The 25530-nt window shown below is 43.8% G+C and overlaps 1 pseudogene across 1 annotated transcript; it reads right to left on the reverse strand.

Annotated features, from left to right (window-relative positions):
• LOC148007158 (sperm motility kinase Y pseudogene) lies at positions 1 to 24899 on the reverse strand (annotated as a pseudogene). The gene is made up of 4 exons (XR_015648547.1): positions 24761 to 24899; positions 23550 to 23672; positions 842 to 2434; positions 1 to 131 (listed from the first exon to the last, which is right to left on the reverse strand). The product of XR_015648547.1 is annotated as a sperm motility kinase Y pseudogene (transcript).
• Between the last annotated feature and the right edge of the window lie 631 nt (positions 24900 to 25530).

The following is a 25530-nucleotide window of genomic DNA, read 5'->3' on the forward strand; positions in this document are numbered from 1 at the left end:
GCCTAATGCTGCTTCTGCTATTGTTGCTACTCCTGTTGCTGCTGTAGTTTCTGCTGGTGTCTTTTCCATTGCCATGTGTCTGAAATCACCTACTGTTTATACTGAGGACATGAAAGAATTTCCAGATGACACTGTGAAAGAGACAAGACAATTTATTCCAAGAAAAAAAGACAGTGAGGTAGAATTCTTAGCTTACCATTTGGGGCTTTGATTTGCCTTACTATATTATAACTTCTTTTTTCTACTTCTCAGTTGAGGTCTTTGAAAGAAACCATTTAGAACTACTACCTATAAAATTCAATAGATCACTAGGACTTAGGAACAAAAAAAACCAGTATGCAAAACAATATGCATGCATGCAGGATTCTGACCATCAACTATAACCCACAAACTAGGTTGTTGATACTTATTCAATGAAAAACCTTGTTAATTAGTTTTGAGGCTTAATGGAATGGGATGTTATATTTGAAAACATAAGACTCTGTTCTGCAGCACTTGTGATTGATGACCACATGTGAAAAGATCAGTAGCCCCTGGAGGAGTCCATGAGCCCATGAACCTCTTGTCCTCACCTTGTGGGAGCTATTGGCCTAAGGGGGAGCTGGAGTCCATCTGAAGGGATGGGCCAACTAGAAAACTCTGTAGAGTGTGGAACTCATCAATCCTATTGGGTCCCTGCTGGGAAGAGGAGAAATCAAGAAGAGGGAGAAGGCTTGGTGTTGGGGAAACCTCATAAAGAACTTAGAGCAGATACAAGGTAAGAATTGTGGGGAAAATGGAAACCAGAGACAGAGGAAGGACCAGCGTAGAGCAAACTGAAAAGGACAAAGCACAAAGGTACCTGGGCTATGCCTGCTGCTTGTTCTCTGGACTCTCCCTGTGGCTCATTTCTGGGGGGAGATTCTGTTCTGCCCCAGGCGAGGTTTCTTTCTCCTTGGCATGCAGCAACACAGCTTTATCAGGGCATTTGCTATATTCCTGGTCCACCCCTTAAAACCTCTGTGCCGGACCCTGCTGGGGATGGGCTTATCCTCTAATGGGGCTCTGTGGGAGAGTGGGTTGTCTTCTTTGATTTCCTTATTGCTACTCTTCTCAGTGAAGATGCTTGTTGTTTGAATGCATGGGACACTCACGGCACATTTGTGATAGTGGTCCTGTGTAGGTGTCATCGGTAGAGGCCTGAGACGACCAGCCACAGTGGATCTTTTGCCTCCTTTTGGATGAGCATTCTGGCCATAGTGAGATACGTGACCATGGGAGGATGACACCCGCAAGGTGCCAAGGACTGGCAGGCTTCCACTCCTCTTTGGTTCTAATCTAAAAGCAGCAGCAGGATCAAGGCTAGGAAATGGGGCTACAACGGGACTCACTTGCTGTGCCTGGGCTGTGCAGCCATCCCCCTGGAGAGCCTGCTTTTGTAGAAAGAAATAAGTTGCCATTTCCTCATTATATTTTCTTTGTTTTAAAGAGTGTTTTACTACAGAGGCTTGGAATCCAATGCTTTTCATGGCATCCAAAATGGCCGGGTCTGGTGTGAGGGGAAGCATTTCTTCATAGGGACCTATCAATCCGTTCCAGTGTTCTTTGAACCAAGGGTGTTTCATCGCCTTTCTTGCTGTTGGTCTAAAGTTGGGATTTACCCTCAGTAATTTACTAAGGAGGTCCTCCAGTTCTTTTGAAACCCCACAGGGAGCAGGATATACCCCTGCCACTACTTGTCTCTGCAGTTCTTGGATGATCACTGAATCAAATGGGAGCTTTCCCACTACCATACAGTACAAGACCACTCCTATAATCCACATATCATTCTTCGGCCCGTCATACCGATGGCCAAGGAGGAGTTCAGGGGAACCAAAAGAGTACGTGCCGCAGTGGTGGTTTAGCATTTTTCCAGGTTGAAATTGGGTGCTAAGCCCAAAGTCGATGACTTTGACCTTTTTGTTTTTATCAATCATTATATTGTCCAGTTTGAGGTCTCGGTGAACAATCCCCTTTCCATGGCAGTAGCTCACTGCTGACAATATCTGTTCAAATATTTGCCGGGCCTCATCCTCCTCTATGTGCCCTGACTCTCTGATGTACTGGTAGAGTTCTTGGCCTTCCACCAGCTCCATTATGAGGTATATTCTCGTTTCCTTTTCAATAACTTGTATGAGAGACACTATGTTGGGGTGGTTGATCTTTCTCATTATGTTTGCTTCCATCATGGCTGGCTGGAACCACTGCTTGTCCTTTCGCAGAACTTTGACAGCCACCGGGGTTCCTGTGAGCCGGTGGTGGGCCAGGAGGACATTGGCGTTGCCCCCTTGCCCAATTGTCCCCAATACTTGGTATTGGGAATGGAAGTTGCCCTCCTCAGAGATACTGGGCTCGGGTGTAGGGGTTGGTAACTCCTCCTCAGTCTCTGTAGGCATTTTATCAGTACTAATGCTACCTAAAAATAACAAAAATGGAATCAAATAATGAAAAAGATGGAGCAATATAGGAGCTAAAATTACACTTGTGGTACCTAAAAGAAACAAACAAAAGAAAAAGAAAAAAAACAAACAAAGACAAAGTAAAAACTAGACTAGAAAAATAGAGCAAAATTATGAAAAAGTTAAGGGGAAAATATGAAGAGTCATAAGTAAAAGCCACCCAAATAACCAACCCCAAAAGAGAAAGCCAAGAGCACACACATACTAAATGCAATGATGAAAATAAAAATCGTCATACTACAATAGGATTGGGCGGCCAAAGATGGTCAATACTATGAATAGATGTTCATTGAAGAAAAAAAAAAAAACAGATGAAAGAAACGAGAGGAGAAAGAATTAGTATAAGACAAAACAAACAAATATAAAAAGCCAACACTTAAGGGAAAACTCCATTGAATTTCAGGACCTAGTGATCCACAAAAATCCACAACTCTCCAGAGCAAAATACTGAAAATTAAAATTAACCAACCACAAGGAATAAGGCAGTTAAATATCAGTGAATAGTAAACCTTAAACAAAGGCCGAAGAGTGAAAGTGTCACAAAGGGCAAATTTGTATCAAGTCTAAGCCAATGATTGCTTGTACTCAATAAATAGAGAAACAGGAATAATGTAAAAGGATGAAACCGCAGGACATTGAAAATGGAGATAGAGTTAATCATCCGACTGCAGAACCGTAAATAATCAAAGCAGTAATATAGCATGTGAGAACATAAAAACCACTAAAAAATGAAACCAGCAATCCATAATAAATAAATAAATAAATAAAACAAAAAACAAAACCCCAATAAGGAAATAGCCAGTGGCGAGGCAATATGTGACCTAATTCTTTCTCTTGAAGTCATCCAAAAATCAATCAATCAAGAAATAGGCAGCCAGCCATCTACATAGGCCTTTAAACTGATATTATGGGGTTGGCATACCAAATGCCTGGGAGCGACTGGTCAGCCAGCCCAGATACTTGGGCAGCTGCAGGCCAGTGAGAGAGCCTGTCTTGAAAATAAGGTTGAGAACCTACCTCAGGAACAGCAGCCGGGGTGACTTCTGGCCTCTACACTCTCTTGCACTGAGGTGCAGGTAATATAGATACAAGGGGCAAAAGGGGATGGGCACGTGCACACACAGACACACACACACACACACACACACGCACTCACACAGGCACAGGCACACACACAGGCACACACACAGAAATACACAGAAGTGAACTTATACTCACACAAACTCTTACAAACACCCAGATTCACACAAAACACGCATACTTACACACAAGCAAACCTGGAAAAACACACGTCAGACACATACACACATACACACAGGGATACACATACGCACAAGAAGACATACACACATACAAACACATACACATATACAAACCTGTAAACTCACACACTCCTACATATACTGACAAACACACAGGCAAAAGTGTACACGCACTCACACACAGGCCAATCTGTCAACACACACTCTCTTACACACACTGATACATACACATATACACAGTACAGTAAAATTCGACACAACCACACACAGCTCACTAGATACAACCAAGTCGCAGAGGGCTCCACTCCACACCTCCTCTCAAAGCACTCAAAGAATTCCAGGCCTGGCAACAGCTTAATATGTGTTTGCTGGGCCGCCTCACAATCGCTCCTCATGAGGTCACAATAGGACCTGTCAACATGGTTGGGAAGGACTCTGAGACCGTGGCTTCTATGGGCTATGGAAAGACTTTAGGCTGTTAGAAATAAAACCCTGTAAGATGTTTAGCTGTCCATAGTTCTCTGTTTTGAATGTTTACTCTGCATCCTGCTTTAAAGTCCTCATGTCTACACTCAGGGTGTCACGTTATCTTTGAATTCTGAAGGATTAGCCTCAAACTGATGGTATAGTTTTCTTTTTTTAAAGACAAAGCTGTTTCTAAACTGACCCATCAAGAGGACACTGTTCTCATAAGTCCTCAGAAAGGCTCTAGGTTATCATCAAACACCTGAGACAAAGCTGCAGGACTAGTCAGAGACTTGAGTTTGAATCCCCCAAACGCCTAATGGATGCATCAGCAAAGCTCATAAGCTTTCTCTGTGGAGAAGTTAACATGGACCAACAGATTAGAGGGCCAGAGCCCCAACCCATGCTGGGTGGACACTCTCCTTTGACATCCAACACAGAGATCTTTGTACAGAGATCAGGAGAAGGCTTCTCTGAATAGCTGTGCAGAGCACCTCAGGCTCAGGGACTCAGGACTGACACCCATAGAATGCTGTAGAGGAACACTTTGTGATTCAAGGGCTCATCTGCCTGGGTCCCTGAGCCTCTAGAGATGATCCCAGGACTGGGCTGTCTCTGCTTATGGGCTCAGACAGGGAGGTGCCAGGGGGTTTGCCCTTGGCTCCTGGGAGTAGAGCAGTTTTTCTTTCCCTGTCCCTGCTTTTTGAACTTTTCTTTCCTTGGGAAAATGGAAGGACTGGAAGAAGTCTGGCTATGGAGAGTGAGGCTGGCTGGGAAACTGCTCGCTGTTCTCCATTGTCATCCTGCTGGGGGTTTGGAGTTGTTGGCAGGTTAGCCTCTCCACCATTCCAATCTGCTTCTCTCCATTTAATCCATGCATCTCTGTCTCTTCGCTTCGTGACATGGTTGCACAAGTCCTACCTGTAGCTGCCACTCCAGGGAATAAGTCCCTCAGTGAGTGAATTCCAGATGGTTCTGTCTAGAGAGAAATTGTACAGGGTCGTTGCTCAGTATGTAGGTACATGGAAGAGGATACTGCACGGCATCCAAACACATTTCATATAACATCAATCCACATACTCTGGTACTCATCGGTTCTATTTACACCTTTTGCGATTACTGCTATTCCTTGTACTGTGAAGTGTGAATTTTTATTATGTTTCACTTCTGCAAAGGAAGAGACAGTGTTTAGCACTGGAGATTCCAAAGGCCTAGCTGGAAGGGAGGCCTTGACACACAGGTGTGCTCCTGGGAAATAGCTCTTTCATAAAACGCCCCGTTGAATCCCATGATGTGTGGATTGCTCTATGCCCTATCTAGGGTTGACCTCAGTGTGTGTGTGTGTGTGTGTGTGTGTGTATATATATATATATATATTAACTTGAGTATTTTTTATATACATTTCCAGTATTCCCTTTCCCAGTTTCCGTGCAAACATCCCCTTCCCTCCTCCCCATCCTCCCCCCCTTGTCGCCCTCCTCCCAACAATCTAGTTCACTGGGGGTTCAGTCTAGGCAGGACCCAGGGCTTCCCCTTCCAATGGTGCTCTTACTAGGATATTCATTTTCTATGTTCCCTTCCCAAGCTTCCAGACTTTAGATGACTGGATGCCCTGACTGATTTTTACACAGGATAAAAGTCGGCTATATTTGTGTTTGATTATTAACAGTGCCTCTGGAACTAAACTCAGATCATCAGCTATTCCTTTCACCTCTGAACCATCTCAAAAGCTCACACTATATATTCTGTTCTGTCCTCAGTGTACCATGTATTGCTATAATCACCAGCATTGTTAAAGCAAGCCAAAGGAGATTTATAAAATCTTCAGATTTTGAAATTTACATTCACACAAAGCTTGTGCTACACATCATTAATCCCCCTTTGATGAGAGAGAAGGTCTCTTTACTGTCCAAACCACCCTTGTGTACAGGGTGAGTTTTAGGACAGCTTCAGTTTGTGGTAACACTCTGTCTCAAATTAAGCACACAACAGCAACAACCCAACCACACTCACACAGAAACACATTCATGGAACACACATACACACACACACACACACACACACACACACACACACAGAGCACTTTCCAGTTGCTACTCTACCCATTCTTCAAGTGAGCAATCAGTGTAACTGTACTTTAATCTCACCTACCTCAGTCCTTCCAGTCTGTAGGCTTCTCTTAAACCCTCAGGAATTGGCAACTGACATCAGGCCGGTTTCTGCTTGCTGGTGGGGAAATTGGGTTGTGTTGCTTTGTTAATCTGTACTCCCTCAGCCAACTTCCCCAGGCCCTGAGAACTTTCCATTAACCTCCTTCAGAGTACTTCAGTGTTTTTAAGTCATACTCAACAAAGTAAGAAACCATTTGGTTTGATTGCAGCATTTAGGATTGTGTTGAGTAGGTACCAGCAGAATGTACACTGTTTATGAAGTAGGTCTGTGAGTAAGGGCTAGGTGTAATTTTATCTGCTGAGTGAGTGAGCGTTTGCTCCATATCGTTACCCATTTTGGCTTCTGTGCTATTTTTATTCCTATAGACTAAACGGTTTGAGTTTGTGTTGGCTTCTTCTGTGATTTCAGTATCCAGCACCTCTGGACTTATCCTATAAGTATTACCAGATAACAGGGCTGTTGATTTTCCATGCAGATGCTTGTTTACATTTGTACTTAATCCACATCTTATGTTCAAGAGGAGGGAGAGCAGCTTGCTGGCTCTGCATCAACACACATTGACCCAGAGTGAAGGTTCTCTCTGTTACTGATTCGAATTCCTGAATCATCATGACATTTTGCATGAGCTATCCTCCACTGTCTCGGGCATTTGAGTACTCCTTTCCCAGTTGCTGACTCTGTTTGGGAAGATTCAGGAGGTGTGCCCTTGCTGGAGAAAGAATGCCAGTGGGGCTGGGCTTTGAGGTTTTAGTGCTCTGCACCACTCCCTGTGCACTCTCTGCTTTGTACTTGTGATTCCAGATGTGAGTCCTCTGCTTCCTGCTCCTTCCACTGTGCCCTGTTGTCATGGAACTTAACCTATGGTAACAGGTGGTCTGTGAAATAGGATCACTAATCGCCTACATGTTTTATAGTTTGCTGTGCTCATGGCATTTCTGTCACAGAAATACTAAGGTAACTAATGCAGAAGGGGATGTAATAGAGCGGACTCTTGCTCTGTGATACCTGACCATGCCAGTTTGTGCTTGTTACTTGTTTTGGAAAATATGCAAGAATTCAGAACTTTGAACTAGAAGTGGCCCAGTGCTCTAAGAAGAGTTTAATGGGGTATACTGGCAGGAGCTTGGGAGTCAGGAGTGCCAAGACCTATCCAGAATGTGGAAGCCCAGGAAAAGGGGATTCAGAAGGCAATAATATTTGTAACTGGCCTGGGATAATTTGTATGATGCTTTTACAAAAATGTGGCTTCCTTCAGCCCACATCGTAAAAACCTACCTGAGGCTAAATTAAAAAGTAATAAACAAATTTCTTCGATGAAAATTTGAAGAGAGCCCAGTATGGCCTCTGTTATACTGAGGTTATAGGACTTCAATGAAAAAGAGCAAATGGGGCAAATAGAAATGCAAAATGTATAGTTTACAGAGAAGAAGACACTGGGAAGATTAATATAATAGCCAATGCCTAGGCCAGAAGAGAGCCTGCAATTACTTAGGAGATTAGAACCTTAATAAGAGGCCATGTCTCCTCAGGTGATGACATCACTCAATTAACCTCGTAATCTGTGGTAGAAAGTGACTTTCTTAGTGTTTTCCTGCTATTAACAGACACCATGACCAATGCAAATCTTATAAGAAGAACACTGCTTTGGGTTTGGCTTACAAGTTCAGCAGTTTGGTTCATTATCATCAAGGTGGGAGCATGGCAGCATCTAGGCAGACATGGTACAGGAGGAGCTGGGTGTTCTACATCATCATCTGAAGGCCGCTACTAGAAAACTGATTTTCATGCAGCTAGGACAAGAAACATAAGGGTCACATCAACAGTGACACACTTCCTCAATCAAGGCTACACCTATCCAATGAGGGCTCATCTGCAAATAGTCCCACTTCCTGGGCTGAGCATATTCAAATCAACACAGGAACATTAGGCATTTTCAGTTCCTGAAATCACCTGTGATCAGAAGCTGCTGCTACTGTGGGTCATGTGGCCCAGGGCTTTCCAGAAATCAGGCATCTTCTCATGTACTCTCATCAGTCACTGGGAGTAAGGAAGCTCAGCAAAGGACTGCTGTGTGGGCTGAGACAGCTGAGAAAGTCTGCTTGGGAAGGTGTGTCAATCTTCATCTCCACATGGAGATAGTATGGGGGTTACCTGACCTTACCTGACCAGTTTCCATGTTTGGTACCCCTGGATCATATTCATTGTCAGGTAGGAAAGTGTTATTTGGCACCCAATGTCATGTTGTGCTTATCATGTACCCAAAGTTGATAGATGACTTAAGAATGTAGGCTTGAAAGGTATCCAGTTTCTAATCTGGGAAGGAGAACAGCAGGCCTGAGAGGAACAGGCCTCATGTGCAGAGGGATGTACCATCTGTACATGGTTGGGAGAAGCTCAGAGAAGGTTAGTCAAACCTGTCTATCCAGTAGAGGTTAGTTAACTTTGGAAACTATCACTAACAGTAAAGGTAACTTTGAACTCTGAGGAAGAGAAGGTTTGTTGCCATTGTTTGTGGACCATGCTTCAGAGGTGATGAGACACAATGCTAGCTGAGCACTTCACATCTTAAGTTGTGTATGTCGTCAGGGCCCTTACACAAAGGTGATCTAGTGACAGTGTCTTGCTTTATTTGTAGCAATCACATGAATTTAAATTTCCTACTTGTTCTTGTTCTTAAAAACTCACTGATTAGTTTTAGCTGAGACTCCTGGGAGACTTTTCTCTCACATGCTGTAAGTTTTAAAGATTTGGTGATTAACATAAATAACTATTCATAGGTCAACACAGGGCCCACACTGACCTCACCTTGCTATCTGGAACTGTTACTCCTGAGCCAAGGGTCTCAAGGGTCTCTGCCTCAGAAAGAAATGTGGTAAAGTGATTTCATAATCTATTCACATTCCTTGTGTCATCCAGAACATCTGCTAGAATGAGAGGATCCTTCTCTGCTCAGGACAATGTAGATAATGATTCCCCAGGAGGAAAGAAAGGGCCACTACCTGCCTCTGTGGGGCAGTCCCTGGTGTTCACTGTAATGTCACCCAACAGTCCCACCTTGAATCTGCTGTTCCACTTGAGCATGGAGCCTCCCTTTTATTCTGGGAGATAAACAGGAATCTCCAGCTAGGAACAGTGGTCCAAACATGAGGTTAAGTGAAGGCAGTTAGAATGGGGTATATACATTAAGGGTTTCTGATTGAATGATTCTGAACTTAATGTACTTCCTACTAGAGTCATCTGTAAGTGATATGTAAGCTTTGTATTAAAATGTACCTTTAGGTCCAAGATTTCATGGTAGGTCCATGCCCTACACTCTCTTAAAGATAATTTAAGAACTGCATAAAGAAGAGAAAATACTGATCAGAAAATGTTCCTAGGTGTACAGGACTGGTTTACATGTGCAAGTCTCTGTGCTCAACTCCAAGAGCACACAATATGCATTAGAAAGTAGATGATAAGAACTCTCTTTCTTTCTCTCTCTCTCTCTCTCTCTCTGTCTCTCTCTCTCTCTGTCTCTCTCTCTCTCTCTACCTCACTTTCGATCTATCTCTCTCTCATGGGTGTGTGTGTCTGTGTGTGTGTGTGTGTGTGTGCATGTGTTTGTGAATCTGTGTCTGTGTGTCTGTGTGTCTGTGTGTCTGTGTGTCTCTCTCTCTCTTTCTCTCTTTCTCTCTTTCTCTCTCTCTCTCTCTCTCTCTCTCTCTCTGTGTGTGTGTGTGTGTGTGTGTGTGTGTGTGTGTGTGTGTGTGTGTGAAGGTGAGCTGAGGGTCTGCATGCCGAGTTGGAAAAAGGATCCCATGTTGATTGACTCCCACCTTGACAAGTATCTTGTTGTTGGGATGACCAGCATGTGACTATTGGGACAAGATAGAAGTATTTACAAAGCCAACAGTTTTAACCGATTTATACAAATTAGGGCAGATTTGAGAGTACACTTAAGAGTTTTAAACTTTGTTTGAAAAAACTAAACAGTGTTCTTGGAAGCGTTTCTTTGGAGTAGACCGCCAAAGGCCAAATTTTATCTCAATGTTGGTGAGCACCTGTGGGTTTTTGTGTTCCTTATGTAGTATCCCTTAGGTTTGGGTCAGACAATGTAAACCTTATCATTTCCACTGTTTTTAACATCTCAAATGATGTCCCACGTCCTAGGTGCCAATCCACAAATGCCCACTCCTACATCTTCTCCCTCCTCCCTCCATTTTGCCACTATGATGCTGCTCCTAAACTCACCCAACTTTTCGAAGCCCACCACTCCAGCCTCCTCCTATGTTCGAGCATCACATCTCCACAGGACCAAGGGCCTTCCATCCCATTGGTTTCAAATAATGCCATCCTCTGATATATATTGATTGGTGGTCTATTTTCTGGAAGCTCTGGGTCATCAGCCAGCATATATTGTTCTTCCTCTATTGCAGGACCTCCTCTGTCACAGGACATCCACTGTTTAAGCACCACCACTACCTCAGGAAGTCCACTGTCTGTGTGTCAACTCCACTGTTACAGGACCACAAGTGTCTCAGCACTTCAACTATCACAGCACTTCTACTGTTCAGGAGCTCAAGAGTCTCAGCATCTCAAGTGTCACAGGACCTCCTTTGTCCAAGAACTGGACTGTCCAAGCAACACTACTATTGCAGGACTTCCACTCTAGGAGCACTACAACAGTCTCAGGACACCCACTGTCCTATAACCTCCACTATCCCAGGAATTCCACTGTCGTAGCACCACCCGTAGCAACTAAAGTGTTTCAGGACATCAACTGAAGCAAGATCTCCCATGATTCTGCAACTTCACTGCCACAGGATCTCTACAGTGACAGGAATACCCCTGTATCAGCAATTCCAATTTTGCAGGACCTCCACTGTAGCAGAACCTTCAATTGTGCAGCAGCTCCCCTGTAAGTAGATTGACCGCCACGATCTCAGTGCCTCCACTTTCAAAGGACCTTCACTGTCACAGAACCGGCACTATTTCAGTGCCTCCACTGTCGCAGGACCTACCTCTTCACAGGATCTGCACTGTTGCAGCAACTGTAATTTCAATTTTTCAAAGTCATTGCTGGTTATTAGATTTAAGGCTGAATGAAATGTGATGCTACTTTTGACTGCATAAGAATTTGTTCTCTAGGGTCTTCCTGGTTGCTGCCGCTGCAGAGAGCCCGTGGGCAGCACCCCACGAGCGAACCAGAGCCTCGGGACTACAGGTAAGACCAAATTTTCTGCTGCAGGAAAGCTGCCTGGTGAGCTTGGGACACACGGAAGCAGAATTTCTCTAGGACCGGGCACGTTCTGTGTTTACCGGAAGTCCCACACCCGCGGATCCCGGCCCGCAGCAGCTCTCTGCTCCCAGACCCGGTGAGAGAGAGACCCAACCGCCTGGTCAGGTGGGCACTCCTGAGGCTGCAGATCGGAAGAGACCACCAACACTGCTCACCCCTGCCCACATCCCTGGCCCAAGAGGAAACTGTATAAGGCCTCTGGGCTCCCGTGGGGGAGGGCCCAGGAGCGGCAGGACCCCTGCCAGAGACACCGCCGGACCCTGAAGGAAACAGACCGGATAAACAGTTCTCTGCACCCAAATCCCGTGGGAGGGAGAGCTAAACCTTCAGAGAGGCAGACAAGCCTGGGAAACCAGAAGAGACTGCTCCCTGCACACACATCTCGGACGCCAGAGGAAAAAGCCAAAGACCATCTGGAACCCTGGTGCACTGAAGCTCCCGGAAGGGGCGGCACAGGTCTTCCTGGTTGCTGCCGCTGCAGAGAGCCCCTGGGCAGCACCCCACGAGCGAACCTGAGCCTCGGGACCACAGGTAAGACCAAATTTTCTGCTGCAAGAAAGCTGCCTGGTGAACTCAAGACACAGGCCCACAGGAACAGCTGAAGACCTGTAGAGAGGAAAAACTACACGCCCGAAAGCAGAACACTCTGTCCCCATAACTGACTGAAAGAGAGGAAAACATGTCTACAGCACTCCTGACACACAGGCTTATAGGACAGTCTAGCCACTGTCAGAAATAGCAGAACAAAGTAACACTAGAGATAATCTGATGGCGAGAGGCAAGCGCAGGAACCCAAGCAACAGAAACCAAGACTACATGCCATCATCGGAGCCCAATTCTCCCACCAAAACAAACATGGAATATCCAAACACACCAGAAAAGCAAGATCTAGTTTCAAAATCATATTTGATCATGATGCTGGAGGACTTCAAGAAAGACATGAACACACTTAGGGAAACACAGGAAAACATTAATAAACAAGTAGAAGCCTACAGAGAGGAATCGCAAAAATCCCTGAAAGAATTCCAGGAAAACACAATCAAACAGTTGAAGGAATTAAAAATGGAAATAGAAGCAATCAAGAAAGAACACATGGAAACAACCCTGGATATAGAAAACCAAAAGAAGAGACAAGGAGCTGTAGATACAAGCTTCACCAACAGAATACAAGAGATGGAAGAGAGAATCTCAGGAGCAGAAGATTCCATAGAAATCATTGACTCAACTGTCAAAGATAATGTAAAGCGGAAAAAGCTACTGGTCCAAAACATACAGGAACTCCAGGACTCAATGAGAAGATCAAACCTAAGGATAATAGGTATAGAAGAGAGTGAAGACTCCCAGCTCAAAGGACCAGTAAATATCTTCAACAAAATCATAGAAGAAAACTTCCCTAACCTAAAAAAAGAGATACCCATAGACATACAAGAAGCCTACAGAACTCCAAATGGATTGGACCAGAAAAGAAACACCTCCCGTCACATAATTGTCAAAACACCAAACGCACAAAATAAAGAAAGAATATTAAAAGCAGTAAGGGAAAAAGGTCAAGTAACATATAAAGGGAGACCTATCAGAATCACACCAGACTTCTCGCCAGAAACTATGAAGGCCAGAAGATCCTGGACTGATGTCATACAGACCCTAAGAGAACACAAATGCCAGCCCAGGTTACTGTATCCTGCAAAACTCTCAATTAACATTGATGGAGAGACCAAGATATTCCATGACAAAACCAAATTTACACAATATCTTTCTACAAATCCAGCACTACAAAGGATAATAAATGGTAAAGCCCAACATAAGGAGGCAAGCTATACCCTAGAAGAAGCAAGAAACTAATCGTCTTGGCAACAAAACAAAGAGAATGAAAGCACACAAACATAACCTCACATCCAAATATGAATATAACGAGAAGCAATAATCACTATTCCTTAATATCTCTCAATATCAATGGCCTCAACTCCCCAATAAAAAGACATAGATTAACAAACTGGATACGCAACGAGGACCCTGCATTCTGCTGCCTACAGGAAACACACCTCAGAGACAAAGACAGACACTACCTCAGAGTGAAAGGCTGGAAAACAACTTTCCAAGCAAATGGTCAGAAGAAGCAAGCTGGAGTAGCCATTCAAATATCAAATAAAATCAATTTTCAATTAAAGTCATCAAAAAAGATAAGGAAGGACACTTCATATTCATCAAAGGAAAAATCAACCAAGATGAACTCTCAATCCTAAATATCTATGCCCCAAATACAAGGGCACCTACATACGTAAAAGAAACCTTACTAAAGCTCAAAACACACATTGCACCTCACACAATAATAGTGGGAGATTTCAACACCCCACTCTCATCAATGGACAGATCATGGAAACAGAAATTAAACAGTGATGTCGACAGACTAAGAGAAGTCATGAGCCAAATGGACTTAACGGATATTTATAGAACATTCTATCCTAAAGCAAAAGGATATACCTTCTTCTCAGCTCCTCATGGTACTTTCTCCAAAATTGACCATATAATTGGTCAAAAAACGGGCCTCAACAGGTTCAGAAAGATAGAAATAATCCCATGCGTGCTATCGGACCACCACGGCCTAAAACTGGTCTTCAATAACAATAAGGGAAGAATGCCCACGTATACGTGGAAATTGAACAATGCTCTACTCAATGATAACCTGGTCAAGGAAGAAATAAAGAAAGACATTAAAAACTTTTTAGAATTTAATGAAAATGAAGATACAACATACTCAAACTTATGGGACACAATGAAAGCTGTGCTAAGAGGAAAACTCATAGCGCTGAGTGCCTGCAGAAAGAAACAGGAAAGAGCATATGTCAGCAGCTTGACAGCACACCTAAAAGCTCTAGAACAAAAAGAAGCAAATACACCCAGGAGGAGTAGAAGGCAGGAAATAATCAAACTCAGAGCTGAAATCAACCAAATAGAAACAAAAAGGACCATAGAAAGAATCAACAGAACCAAAAGTTGTTTCTTTGAGAAAATCAACAAGATAGATAAACCCTTAGCCAGACTAACGAGAGGACACAGAGAGTGCGTCCAAATTAACAAAATCAGAAATGAAAAGGGAGACATAACTACAGATTCGGAGGAAATTCAAAAAATCATCAGATCTTACTATAAAAACCTATATTCAACAAAATTTGAAAATCTTCAGGAAATGGACAATTTCCTAGACAGATACCAGGTATCGAAGTTAAATCAGGAACAGATAAACCAGTTAAACAACCCCATAACTCCTAAGGAAATAGAAGCAGTCATTAAAGGTCTCCCAACCAAAAAGAGCCCAGGTCCAGATGGGTTTAGTGCAGAATTCTATCAGACCTTCATAGAAGACCTCATACCAATATTATACAAACTATTCCACAAAATTGAAACAGATGGATCACTACCGAATTCCTTCTATGAAGCCACAATTACTCTTATACCTAAACCACACAAAGTCCCAAGAAAGAAAGAGAACTTCAGACCAATTTCCCTTATGAATATCGATGCAAAAATACTCAATAAAATTCTGGCAAACCGAATCCAAGAGCACATCAAAACAATCATCCACCATGATCAAGTAGGCTTCATCCCAGGAATGCAGGGATGGTTTAATATACAGAAAACCATCAACGTGATCCATTATATAAACAAACTGAAAGAACAGAACCACATGATCATTTAATTAGATGCTGAGAAAGCATTTGACAAAATTCAACACCCCTTCATGATAAAAGTCCTGGAAAGTATAGGAATTCAAGGCCCATACCTAAACATAGTAAAAGCCATATACAGCAAACCAGTTGCTAACATTAAACTAAATGGAGAGAAATTTGAAGCAATCCCACTAAAATCAGGGACTAGACAAGGCTGACCACTCTCTCCCTACTTATTCAATATAGTTCTTGAAGTTCTAGCCAGAGCAATCAGACAACAAAAGGAGATCAAAGGGATACAGATCGGAAAAGAAGAGGTCAAAATATCACTATTTGCAGATGACATGTTTGTATATTTAAGTGATCCCAAAAGTTCCACCAGAGAACTACTAAAGCTGATAAACAACTTCAGCAAAGTGGCTGGGTATAAAATTAACTCAAATAAATCAGTTGCCTTCCTCTATACAAAAGAGAAACAAGCCGAGAAAGAAATTAGGGAAACGACACCCTTCATAATAGACCCAAATAACATAAAGTACCTCGGTGTGACTTTAACCAAGCAAGTAAAAGATCTGTACAATAAGAACTTCAAGACACTGAGGAAAGAAATTGAAGAAGACCTCAGAAGATGGAAAGATCTCCCATGCTCATGGATTGGCAGGATTAATATAGTAAAAATGGCCATTTTACCAAAAGCAATCTACAGATTCAATGCAATCCCCATCAAAATACCAATCCAATTCTTCAAAGAGTTAGACAGAACAATTTGCAAATTCATCTGGAATAACAAAAAACCCAGGATAGCTAAAGCTATCCTCAACAATAAAAGGACTTCAGGGGGAATCACTATCCCTGAACTCAAGCAGTATTACAGAGCAATAGTGATAAAAACTGCATGGTATTGGTACAGAGACAGACAGATAGACCAATGGAATAGAATTGAAGACCCAGAAATGAACCCACACACCTATGGTCACTTGATTTTTGACAAAGGAGCCAAAACCATCCAATGGAAAAAAGATAGCATTTTCAGCAAATGGTGCTGGTTCAACTGGAGGGCAACATGTAGAAGAATGCAGATCGATCCATGCTTATCACCCTGTACAAAGCTTAAGTCCAAGTGGATCAAGGACCTCCACATCAAACCAGACACACTCAAACTAATAGAAGAAAAACTAGGGAAGCATCTGGAACACATGGGCACTGGAAAAAATTTCCTGAACAAAACACCAATGGCTTATGCTCTAAGATCAAGAATCGACAAATGGGATCTCATAAAACTGCAAAGCTTCTGTAAGGCAAAGGACACTGTGGTTAGGACAAAACGGCAACCAACAGATTGGGAAAAGATCTTTACCAATCCTACAACAGATAGAGGCCTTATATCTAAAATATACAAAGAACTCAAGAAGTTAGACCGCAGGGAAACAAATAACCCTATTAAAAAATGGGGTTCAGAGCTAAACAAAGAATTCACAGCTGAGGAATGCCGAATGGCTGAGAAACACCTAAAGAAATGTTCAACATCTTTAGTCATAAGGGAAATGCAAATCAAAACAACCCTGAGATTTCACCTCACACCAGTGCGATTGGCTAAGATCAAAAACTCAGGTGACAGCAGATGCTGGCGAGGATGTGGAGAAAGAGGAACACTCCTCCATTGTTGGTGGGGTTGCAGACTGGTAAAACCATTCTGGAAATCAGTCTGGAGGTTCCTCAGAAAATTGGACATTGAACTGCCTGAGGATCCAGCTATACCTCTCTTGGGCATATACCCAAAAGATGCCTCAACATATAAAAGAGACACGTGCTCCACTATGTTCATCGCAGCCTTATTTATAATAGCCAGAAAATGGAAAGAACCCAGATGCCCTTCAACAGAGGAATGGATACAGAAAATGTGGTACATCTACACAATGGAATGTTACTCAGCTATCAAAAACAACCAGTTTATGAAATTCGTAGGCAAATGGTTGGAACTGGAAAATATCATCCTGAGTGAGCTAACCCAATCACAGAAAGACATACATGGTATGCACTCATTGATAAGTGGCTATTAGCCCAAATGCTTGAATTACCCTAGATCCCTAGAACAAACGAAATTCAAGACGGATGATCAAAATGTGAATGCTTCACTCCTTCTTTAAATGAGGAAAAAGATACCCTTGGCAGGGAAGGGAGAGGCAAAGATTAAAACAGAGACTGAAGGAACACCCATTCAGAGCCTGCCCCACATGTGGCCCATACATATACAGCCACCCAATTAGACAAGATGGGTGAAGCAAAGAAGTGCAGACCGACAGGAGCCGGATGTAGATCGCTCCTGAGAGACACAGCCAGAATACAGCAAATACAGAGGCGAATGCCAGCAGCAAACCACTGAACTGAGAATAGGACCCCCGTTGAAGGAATCAGAGAAAGAATTGGAAGAGCTTGAAGGGGCTCGAGTCCCCAAAAGTACAACAATGCCAAGCAACCAGAGCTTCCAGAGACTAAGCCGCTACCTAAAGACTATACATGGACTGACCCTGGACTCTGACCCCATAGGTAGCAATGAATATCCTAGTAAGAGCACCAGTGGAAGGGGAAGCCCTGGGTCCTGCTAAGACTGAACCCCCAGTGAACTAGTCTATGGGGGGAGGGCGGTAATGGGGGGAGGGTTGGGAGGGGAACACCCATAAGGAAGGGGAGGGGGGAGGGGGATGTTTGCCCGGAAACCGGGAAAGGGAATAACACTCGAAATGTATATAAGAAATACTCAAGTTAATAAAAAAAAAAGAAATAAATAGATAAAGAAAAAAAAAAGAATTTGTTCTCTAGCTCTTGTGATAAATGCCGTGTGTGCTAGGACCAGTAACCTATGGAAGACTTCATGAGCTCATACCACTCTCCACCTCACTTTGTGGAAGCTGGTGTTTTTAGAGTGTGATAAACTTCAGGTGAATGGATGCATTCAGCTGCACCACGCTCCAGAGTGGGCTACACAGCAGTCATATTGAGTCCTTGCTGGGAAGAGAAGAAATCCAGAAGAGGGAGATGGTTGGGTTGGGGGAAGAATCATAAAATACTTAGAGGATATAAGATGGTAAGAATTATGGGGAACTGGAAAACAGAGCCAAAGGAAGAATGAGCACAGAGCAAACTGGGAAGGACAAAGTACAAAGGCACGTGGGTTTTGCCATCTGCGTGTTCTCTGGACAATCTCCCTTGCCCTCATTTCTGGGAGAAAACTCTTCCTCCACCCCCTTGTAATGTTTCATTCTTGAAGGAAAGCAGCAACACAACTTCATCAGTGAATTTCCCCATTGGAATTGGTTCATCCTTTAATGCCTCTGGGAAATCCCCAGCTGGGGAATGTCCTGCTCTCTGCTGAGAGACAGCAGGAAAGTAGGTTGTCCTCTGTTTTCTCGTTGCTACAGCTCTTCTAAGTGTGGCTGATTGTTGAGTGAAGACACAGGACACTTCTGGTGTGTATGTATGCTTTGTTCACTATGGGTGTTGTCGGGAGTGTCCTGAAAAGAAGAAGGGCATGCACAATGGCTCTTTGCTTCCTCTTTGATTAGCCTTATGATCATAGGGATACACTAGGCCATTGGAAGATGAGAACAATGTGTCTATGTTGTGTTCACATCTATTCCTATTTAGTCCTAGAGGGAAATCAGCAAGGGTAGAGAATGGGACCGTAACTGGACAAAGCTGCTGAGCCTGTGTTGTGAAGCAATTCCTTGCTGTTACATTAAGCAATAGGATGCCATGTTCTGATTATACCTTTTTGATGCAATGAATCTATAATATTTTACCTCAAACCTCAATATATTACGTTTCATCCTCTTTTGGAGTATCTGGCATGGGAGGGATCACTTCTTCATAAGGATTTGTGAACCTCTTCCAGTTTTCATTGACCAGGGGTACACCATCACCTCTGAGACTGTCAGCCCATAGTTCGGATTGACTTTTATTAAGAGGCTAAGCTGCCTCTTCTGACACCCCACAGTGAGCAGGGTACACACCTGCTACAACCTGTCTTCTGAACTGTTGTATGACAACAGAGTCAAATACAACAGTGAAATATAAGCCTACTCCTAAGATCCATACGTTGTTGTTTTTTTTTTTTTTTTTTGCACCATCATAAAGTTGTCCTAGGAAGAGATCAGGTGCACCAATAGGGTAAGCACCATGCTGCCAGTTCAGCATTTGCCCAGGTTTGTCTTGAGTTGAAGGCCAAAGTCGATGCTTTTGACTTTTCCGTTCTTCTCTAACAAAATATAATCTGGTTTCGGGTCACTGTGAACTTATACAGTGCCCATAGCCATAGATAAAGCCTGCTAACATTTGCCTAAATATTTCCTTGGCTCCTTCCTCCTCTCGGTGGAAAGATTTTCAGATGTATTTGTAAAGCTCTAAAATTTCAACCAGTTTCACGATAAGTTATTAGAATTGTCTCAGACTCAATTGGAGAAGCAAGATGATGTTGGGGTGGATGAAAAACTTCATTATATTTGCCATGGTCATGTTTGGCTGGCACCATTGCTTCTTCTTTGCATGCACTTTGATAACCCCTGTAGCAGAACTTCCACTGTCCCAGCACCTGAACTATCCCAAGACCTCCACAGTCAAAGGACCAATATTGTGGTAGGGCGTCTGTGGTCAGGCAACTCCTCTGTCTCAGACCCTCCAAATTGCAAGACCTTTACAGGCACTGGAAGACACTGTCCATAAACTTCCACTGTTCGAATACCTCAACTATAACAAGGACCTCTACTATTGTACAACCCCCTTGTCATAGCACGTCTATTGTTACAAAGTATTCCACTGTCAAAGGACCTCCAGGGTCTCAGCCTCTCCACTGTTACAGGATCTCTACTGTCTTAGGACCACTGCTGTTGGAGGACCTCCTGTCTCTCAGCAACTTCAGTTTGTTGGAGCTCTCCTATCAGAGGACATTTACATTTGCTGTACTTCCAGTGTCACAGCTGTTATAAGAACCTCCATTCTCACAGGACCTCCAGTGCGTCAGTACCTCCACTGTCCAAGGACTTTTATATTGTAGGACCCCTACTGTCCTACAGAATGTCCACTGCTGCTAGATTTCCACTGACACAACACCGCAACCATTACAAGAACTGCAATTTTGGCATGACCTCCAGTGTTCCAGCCCCTCCAGTGTCATAGGACCTCCACTATCACAGGACGTCCACTGTCTCACCAACGTCAATTTAAAGGACCTCTACTATAACAGGATATCCACTGTAGCTGGACTTACACTGTTGCAGTACCTCAACTGTTGCAGGACCAACAAGGTTGCAGGACATAGACCCTCTCAGCAGCTAGAATTTGCAGGACCTCTACTGGTACAAAAATTCCACAGTTGCTGGAGCTCCACTGTCACTGCAAATGCACTGTCTCATGATATTCACTGTTGCTGGACCAGTAGTGTGGCAGCACCTCCATTTTTGCCAAGCCCCTCCACTGACGCAAGACTTCCACTTTTGTAGCACCTTCACTGTCCAAGAAAACCAACTCCTGCAGGATCTCCATTGTCTCAGGGCATTCACTAATGCCAGCCCTCCAATGTTGTAGGATATCCACTTTCACAACAGCTAGAATCTTGCAGGACCTCTACTGGCAAAGACAGTCCACTGCTGCTGGCTCTCTATGGTCAGTGCCAATGCACCGATTCATGACCTCCATTGTCACAGGACCTCCACTTTTGTAGGACCTTCACTGTCCAGGCAAACTGCAGGATCTCCAGTGTCTCAGGACATTTACTGGTGCAGAGCCTCCCTTTATTCCAGACTTCAACTATTCCAAGGTCATCTACACTGTCTTAGGACCTCCAATATTGCAGGACCTCAAATGTCCCAGGACCTCAGGTGACATAGCACCTCCATTGTCCCAACACCCTTACTGTCCCAGAACCTCAATTTTCCCACGACCTATTCAGTTGCATGACCTCCAAAGTTGGAAGAACTGCACCGTATGAGAGCCTCAACTGTTGCAGGACCTCCAATGTTGTAGGAACACAATATTCCTACACTGGACCTACACTGTCCATCACCTTCACTTTCCTAGCACCTCCACTCTCACAGGACCTACACTGTTGCAGGAACTCCATTGTCTGAGCACCTGCATGTCTCAGGACCTCGAATGATCCAGAAACTCTAATGGTGCAGGACCTCCACTGTCACCAGACTTCCACTGTCTCAGGACATCCACTCTATCACCAACTAGACTTTTGCAGAACTTCTACTGGAACAGGATCTCCATTGTGGCTGGTCTTACATTGTCTAAGGCCTCCACTATCACAGACTTTCAGATGAATTTGTAAAGCTGTAGAACTTCAAAGAGCTCCATGAGAAGGTATAGACGTGTCTCAGACTCAATTCCTTGGTGAAGCAATATGAATTTGGGGTGGATTAATATCTTCATTATATTTGCCATGGTCTGGTCTGGGTGGCATCCTTGCTGCTTCTTTCCATGCATTTTGATAACCATTGTAGCAGTACTTCCACTGTCCCAGAACCTGCACTACCCTAAGAACTCCCTTGTCACAGGACAGCCACTGTGGTAGTACCTCGGCTGTCAGGAAACTCCACAGACTCAGTACCTCCAAACTGCAAGATCTCTACTGGCACAGGAATTCTACTGTCCCTGAACATCCACTGTCACAGCACTTCAACTGTTTCAAGGACCTCTATTGTCGCAAGACCTCCTATATCACGGTTATAAGGACCTGCATTGTCAAAAGACCTCCATTGTCTCAGCCCTTCCACTTTCTCAGGACCTCCAAGCTGCAGGAACTCTACTGGCACAGGTTATCCATTGACACTGCTTTTCCACTGTTGCAGGACCTCAACTGTTATAAGGACCTCCACTGTGGCAGGACCTTCAGTGTCTCATCAACTTCACGGTGAGCAACACCAATGTGCAAGACCTCTACTAGCACAGGATATGCACAGTATCTATACTTAGACTGTTGCAGTACCTTAACTGTTGCAGGACCTCCAATTTAGAACATGCACTCTTTTAGCAGCCAGACTTTTGCAGGACCTCTACTGGCACAGTAATTCCTCTGTTGTTGGACCTCCACCGTCAGTTCAATGGCACTGACTCATGACATCCACTGTTGCAGGACCTCCAATGTTGAAGGATGTTCACTGTTGCAGGGCATTCCCTGTCAAAGGACCTCTGTTGATGCAGGATCTCCACTTACACTGTTCTAGCAAACCAACTATTGCAGAACCTACAGTGTTGGAACAACTGCATTGTATCAGGTCATTTACTGTTGCATGACCTGTAGTGTGGAAACACCCCCATTTTTGCCAGATCTCAGCTGTCCCAGGCCCATCTCCACTGACTGAGGACCTCCAATAATGCAGGACATCCAATATTTCAGGACCTCAAATGTGCCACGACCTCAACTGATGAAGGATCTCCAATATCGCAGCACCAAAACAGTCACAGGACCTCCATTGTCCCATCACCTTTACTGGCCCAGCACCTCCACTCTCACATGACCTACAATGGTGCATAAACTCCAATGTCCGAGCAACTGCACTGTCTCAGGACCTCGATTGTTCCAGAACCTCCAATGGTGCAGGACCTCCACTGTCACCAGATCTCCACTGTCTTAGAACATCCACTCTATCACCAACTCGACTTGTGTAGAACCTCTCCTGGCACAGCATCTCCATTGTGCCTGGTCTGACATTGTCTCAAAACTTCAGCTATCACAGGAATTCCACTGTAGCAGGACCTCCTCTGTCTAAAGACAACCCCTATTGCAGGACCTTTACTGTGCAAAGAACTCCACTGTTGCAGGACATCCATTCTTGCAACACCTGCATTGTCTCAGGACCTCCACTGTACCAATCCCATCTCCAATGTCTCAGGACGCCCACTCTTTCAGGACCTCCACTGTTGCATGATCTTGAATGTAAAAGGACCTTCGCTATCTCAGTGCCTCCACTGTTGCATGAACTACAATGTCTCTCAGTGCCTCCACTGTTGAAGGACCTACAATGTCACGGGTGCTGCACTGTTTTATCAACACCACTATCACTTATTACAAGGCTTTGCTGGTTATTTATTTTGAAGCTTAATGGAGAATGATGTTACTTTTGACAAAATAAGAATTTGTTCCAAACCGCTTGTGATTAATTGCCATATGTGCAAGGATCATTTGCCCCTAGAAGATTGCATGAATCCATAGGCCTCTAGACCTCACCTTGTGGGAACCGTTTCCTTTTGGTGGTGATACCGTCCTGGTAAAGGCATGGGGTAACAGGACAACTCTGAAGTCTGGGGTACACATCAGTCATATTGAGTCCTTGTTCGGAAGAGGAGAAATCTAGAAGAGGGAGAAGAATTGGCGGAAGAATCATACAGTACTTAAAAAGTTAAGACAGAAACGATTTTGCAGAAATGGATACCAGAGACAGAGCTAAGCAACACAGAGCAAACTGGGTAGAACAAAGCACAAAGGTACCTGTCCTTGCCTGCCTGCCGCTTATTTTTTGGATGCTGTCTCCAGCCCTCATTTCTCAGGAGAGAAACTGTCCTGTCCCAGGAGAGTTTTCTTGCTTGATTGAGCACAGGAACACTGCTTCATTTGGATATTCCTAATTTCTTGGACCATCCCTTGAATCCTCTTAGCCAGCCACTGATGGGGACAGACTCGCCCTCTCCTCATGCACAGAGAGATAATAGGTTGTCTTCTGTGTTTTCATTGATGCTTCTGTTCAGCCTGAGGCTGCTTGTTGAATGAAGGAAGAAGACAATCTGGCATGTACGTTTTGTCCAGGTCATCTGTAGTGGCCTGAGAAGAAAGCCAGTCCCAGTGGTTCTTCTGAAAGCTCTATGACTAGAATATGGACAAAGGCATAAATGAGGCCATGGGGTTGACAAGTCCAATGTGTCAATGGTGGGTTGGTTTCCACTCCTCTGCAGTCCAGTCCTAGAGGGACAGCAGCATAATCATTAAGGGTAGGGAATGGAGCCATTACTAGACTCACTGTCTGAGCCTGGGTATGAAGCCAGGCATCAGAATAGCCTGTCCTTCCAGTAAGCAGTTGGATGCCATGATCCGCTTAGACTTTCTTTGATGTAAAGAATCTTTGTCTTGTGTTTTGAATAGAACATGTTGCACTACTTCCAAAATTCCAAGGTGTGGCCTGAGAGGTATCATTTCTTCATAGGGATTTGGGAAACGCTCCCAATCTTCTTTGAAACAGGGGTGCATTATCATGTCTATGACTGATATTTCTGGGTTTGACTGTTATTAAATGCTAAGCAGGTCATCTAGCTCTCTTGACATCCCACAGTGGTCAAGATGCACACCTGCCACAACCTGTCTTTTCAGCTCCTATATTAAAACAGAGGTAACTTTTTCAGCTACCATAAAATGTAAGACTAACATTCATATGTGGTTCTTTGGACCATCATAAGTATAACCCAGGAAGAGTTCAGGGGCATCAAAAGTGTTAGCACCGTAGTACATGTTCAGCATTTGCTCTGGTTTGTCTTGGGTACTAAGGCCAATGTCGATGATTTTGACTTTATTGTTCTTATCCACCATTTTATTTGTTTTGAAGTCCTGTATTTATTCTGTGCCCCTGACAGTAGATCCAGGCTGCTAATATCTGCATAAGTATTTCCCATGCCTTGTCTTTCACTATGTAGCCATACTTTCAGATACATTTATGAAGACATTGAACCTCACACAGCTCCATGACAAGGTATCTACTTGTTTTCGTCTCAATTATTGAAGATGATGTTGGAGTGGTTAACCACAATTGTCATCATTGCCATGGTCATTATTGGATGGCATAAGTGCTTCCTCCTCACAAGGACTTGGAGGCCACTGTAGCAGGACATCCACTGTCTTAGCACCTGCTTTTTCCCCACACCTCCACTGTGCTGACTGTCCAAGCCTATTTTGTGCTGTCTTGCCTGTGAACTTCCTGCCTTTGCAGAAGGAAGTAGGATGCCATGGTCTGGTTATAATTTTGTTCAGTTGAAGTGTCCTTAGTTTCCAGCACTTGGAATCCTATATATTCCATTGCTCTTATACTTACAGGGTCTGGCCTGAGGGGGATCAGTTGCTCATAGGGATTTGGGAACTGCGTCTAGCCTTAGTTGAACTAGGGTTGCATCATGACCACAGTGACTTTTGGCCTATATCTAGGGTTGACTGTCATTAGGAGGCT

Source organism: Rattus norvegicus, chromosome 1 (assembly GCF_021556685.1).
Source record: "Rattus norvegicus strain SHRSP/BbbUtx chromosome 1, alternate assembly SHRSP_T2T, whole genome shotgun sequence".
In the NCBI taxonomy this organism is placed as follows: Eukaryota; Metazoa; Chordata; class Mammalia; order Rodentia; family Muridae; genus Rattus; species Rattus norvegicus.